General features: G+C 44.9%; 1 pseudogene; it reads left to right on the top strand.

The window, feature by feature from the left end:
* The first annotated feature begins 897 nt into the window (after positions 1 to 897).
* Positions 898 to 1,801, top strand: LOC110333224 (annotated as a pseudogene).
* The last annotated feature ends 2,934 nt before the right edge of the window (positions 1,802 to 4,735 follow it).

The raw sequence follows: 4,735 nt of genomic DNA, 5'->3' as shown, positions 1-4,735 counted from the left end.
TGTTGTTTTAAGGTTTTATTTTGTCAACTTGACACATGCTAGAGTCATCTGGGAAAATGGAACCTCAACTAAGAAAATGTCTTCATCAGATTGGCCGACGGGCAAGTCTGTGGGGGTACTTTCTTGATTAATGATTGGCATAAGAAGACACAGCCTGAACTATAAAGATGACTCAGTGGTTAAGAGCATCGACTGCTCTTCCAGAAGTCCTGAGTTCAAGTCCCAGAAACCACATGGTGGCTTACAACCATCCGTAATGGGATCAAATGCCATCTTCTCGTGTGTCTGAAGACAGGTACAGTGTACTCACATACATAAAATAAATAAATCTCACCTTTCTAACACTCTAGCCCTCCTTCTCTCGTTCCCTTTCCCCCTCTCTCCACATGGCCATGGCCGGCCTCTCTCTTTCTACCTTCTCTCCTTTCTCCCTGCCTTTCTACAATAAAGCTCTAAAACCATAACAAGATAAATAAATAAATAAATAAATAAACAAACAAACATAAGAAAGAAAGAAGGAAAGAAAGAAAGAAAGGAAAAGGAAAAGGAAAGAAAAAAAGAAGACCCAGTCATTCATTGTCCATGGTGTCTACCCTAGGCCAATGGTCCTGGCTTATATAAGAAAGAAAATGCAAAACAAAACCATGAGGAGGCCAGGGGTGGTAGCTCACACCTTTAATCCTAGCACTTGGGAGACAGAGGTAGGTGGATCTCTGTGCGTTCAAGACTGGCCCTGTTTAGATAATGGGCTCCAGGATAACCAGGGCTACATAAAGAGTCCCTGTCCAAACAGCAGTAGCAACAACAACAACAAAAATAAATAAATAAATAAATAAATAAATAAATAAATAAATAAATAAATACCATGGGGCTTCCTCTTCTTTGGGAAAACACCAAATGGCAGATGACAGCCAGTGGGGGCCCAGAGGACCTGGGGACCCAGGATTAGGAGGCCATGATGGCTTCTAAGGCAGTGGTCTTAGGGGCTGCGGTCCTGCTTGAGGCCTTGGCCGTGGCTGTGGTCAAGGCCATGGGCTAGTGGAGGTAAAGTTGAAGACAAGGAGTGGATCCCTGTCACCAAGCTGGGCTGCCTGGTTAAGGACATGAAGATCAAGTCCTTGGAGGAGATCTACCTGTTCTCCCTGCAGGAGAGTCCCAGGAGTCTGAGATCATGGACTTCTTCCTGGGTGCATCCCTAAAGGATGAGGTTCTGAAGATCATGCCAGTGCAGAGGCAGACTCAGGCTGGCCAGCGGACCAGGTTCGAGGCTTTCGTTGCTATTGGGGACTACAATGGTCATGTTGGTCTTGGTGTTAAGTGCTCCAAGAAGGTTGTCACTGCCATCCAAGGGGACATCATCTTGGCCAAGCTTTCCATCATTCCTGTGCTGAGAGGCTACTAGGGAAACTGAGGCTACTGGAATTGGCAATCCCCACACTGCTCCATGAAAGGTGACAAGCCACTGTGACTCTGTGCTGATGCATCTCATCTCTCCCCCCCACCCTCACTCCCCCCCAGAGGCACTGTCATTGTCTCTGCTCCTGTGCCCAAGAAGCTCCTGATGATGGCCAGTATAGATGACTGCTACACTTCAGTCAGAGGCTGCACTGCCACCCTGGGCAACTTTGCCAAGGCCATCTTTGATGCCATCTCCAAGACTTACAGCTACCTGACTCCCGACCTCTGGAAAGAGACTGTGTTCACCAAGTCTCCTTATCAAGAACTCACTGATCATCTTGTGAAAACCCACACCAGAGGCTCTGTTCAGAGGACCCAGGCTCCAGCTGTGGCTACCACATAAGTGGTTTTAATACAAGAAAAATAAATGAATTAAGTCTGGGGGGAAGAAAGAAAGAAAGAAAGAAAGAAAGAAAGAAAGAAAGAAAGAAAGAAAGAAAGAAAGAAAGAAAGAAAGAAAGAAAGAAAGAAAGAAAGNAGAAAGAAAGAAAGAAAGAAAGAAAGAAAGAAAGAAAGAAAGAAAGAAAGAAAGAAAGAAAGAAAGAAAGAAAGAAAGAAAGAAAGAAAGAAAGAACCTGGGGAACAAGCCAGTAAGTAGCATTTTTCTGTAGCCTCTGCTTGACTTCCCTCGATGATGGACTATGACTGGGTTATATAAGCCAAATAAAGCCTTTCCTCTCCAGGTTGCCTCAGGTCAATGTTTTAGCACAACAACAAAAATCAAAGACAGAAGTTGGTCCAGGAATGGTGCACTGCAGTGACGGACCTGACCATATTGCTTTGGAGAGGACTATGGGAGTGTTTAAAACTTTGAGCTGGAGAAGCCACTGAGTGCTCAAAACTTAATGGAATTATCTGTGAAATCTTGGAAGATAATGCTGAGAGGAATGTAAATGCTGGGAGCTTGGCTTATGAAATTTCAGAGAGAAGCACAAACCTCTTTCAGAGCAATTCATGTGATACCTTGTCTTGGGGGGTTTTGTTTTGGGGTGTGTATGTGTGTGTGTGTGACCCTGTTTTAAGAATCTATAGTTTCTGTTCAGCTGGAGCTGAAGAATCAGCTGTGATTAACAAGAGAGCGGCATCACTATGGTACAATTCTCTGGGAAGTCAGCATGGAGAAGCTGTGACCATGGGGATTCAAGGCTACGATGTCTCAGGTCAACAGCTGAGCCTGATGAAGTAGAAGCATCTCCCACATGATGCTGGTTTTGGCCTTATGAACACCGTAGAACTGAACAAGTTATAAGTCCCTGAGAAGCCCGGAGAGGTGCAACCCCAATTGTAGTGGAGACACCAGGATAGTGGAGATGCCAGGGCTGTAAGGTGACTGACTGCCGAGGACAACGTCAGGTAAAGAAGAGAGCATACTAGACATGCTGTGTGTGATGTCAATGGCAGAACCAGAAGTGGAATGGCCCAAGCCCTTTGAAGGCCAGAAGATCATGAGCTCCAGCCTAGGGACACAGATTTTTACATAGTTGGATTTTGGTTTTGCTTTGATCTGATTGTAACTGTGCCCTGGGGCTCTTCCCTCTTGGAAGTAGAAAGAGTAGAAAGTATGTAACTTACTTTGGATTTTAGAGGAGCCCACAGTTGAAAGACCTTGGATATTTTAAAGAGACAGAGCTTTTAAAGTGTTGTTGGAATGTTTCAAGAGCATGGGGACTTTTACGAGTTGGAACATGTTGTGATGTTTGAAATTAGCATGAGACCTTGGGAATGAACAAGAGAGGAAAGGTTATGATTTAATAGTTATGTGTTTGTGTGGCAAGTTGGCAAGAGGTCACTTTCCTTGAAATTAGGGAGGAAAAGCAGTTAGGTTAACGTGAGCATCTCTTTTTCTGGAGATCTTAGGTATGCCCCACCCCAGTAATGGTGATCACCAGATTCCACCAAGTGAACTACTAGCCAAGCGTGCTCTCTAAGGACAAGGTCAGGGGGCTAAGGGAAGCTTACTCCTTAGAGATTCTCAATCTCCCTTCCCCAGGAAAGCCCTCCCTCTTGGTAAGCACTTATATATTCAGTGAACAGGAATGACCAGCTCAATCCAGGGGTGGTGGTGCATGCCTATGATCCCAATACTTGGGAGGTAGAAACAGGAAGACCAGAAGTTGGAGATGATCCTTGGATATACAGTAAATTTGACGCTAGCATGGAGTATGTGTCTAAAATAATAAGTGTAGGGCAGGAATTATGGCTCATCTGGTAGAGTGCTAACACCATATGAACTGGGCATGCAGGCACATATGTACAGCCCAAGTTCTCTAAAGGCAAAATGAAGATCAAGAGTTCAAGGACAGCTTCAACTGCATACTGAGCTTGAAGTCAACCTAGACTATATGAGACCCTGTCTCAAAATTAATTAACTCGTTAATTAAATATGAATATTTGTTATTAATTATTTAATTACTAATTAAAATAAATAAGAAGGAGAAAAGACAGACCTAGAGCTCCAGTAAATCTGATGACTTCCAACAGTGGCCAAGTGACCTGATGCAGCAAAGCAGAGAGCAAGATCAGCAGTGACTGGTGGGATGGACATTCTGGACACCATGGTGGCATGGGTCTACCTGGGAAAGGATCCTATGAATGCAAATCAGAGAAACAGTCAGCATCTGAGACCTGGGGACAGAGTTTCTAAGGCAAATAAAGGATTCTGTGCAGAGACCTGGGGAGGAACGAGCAGGAGGAAGCTGATTAGAAAGTGCATGCACGAAACTGGAACAGGAGAAAGGTGGGTATCAGCAGATGGGGACAGAGAAGTCAGCAGGGACCAGTTGAGGCAGGATGCTGACTTCAGCATTGTACAGTGTCAATCTAGATGCAAAGGAAAGCCATGAACCTGGTTTTCAGCAAGGGTACCATGGCCATTGGTCCAAGTCAGGAGACGGATTTGCAGGTTGCCTTTGTTTAGACACAAAGATAATGCCGATCTCTTCTGCAGCAGGGAAGAGCTCTAAGTAGAGAATCAGAGTGCCTGAAGATGCTGAGTGGAAAAATCAAAAGGAAGCAACCGCAATGCTTAGACTGTCTATTTGGTCCTATCCCCATGCAAGCCCCGTGGAGGCTCGCTCATCTCCATACAAGACACATATGCAATCTGACATATTAAACAGTGCAAACATGGTGGGGGGCACATACACATATAAACCCCACTTCTTGGAGTCCATTGCCTTGTTCGAGTCCCCACAGCAAGCAGCAAAACTTTCTTTTCAAAAAGAAAGAAAGAAAATAGGTCAGGGCTCTTCTGTCTGGTAGCTGGGGGGGGGGGGGG

Source organism: Mus pahari, chromosome 15, assembly GCF_900095145.1.
Source record: "Mus pahari chromosome 15, PAHARI_EIJ_v1.1, whole genome shotgun sequence".
NCBI lineage: Eukaryota > Metazoa > Chordata > Mammalia > Rodentia > Muridae > Mus > Mus pahari.
The sequence above is the reverse complement of the archived record's forward strand: the minus strand, read 5'-3'. Positions and strand labels throughout refer to the sequence as shown.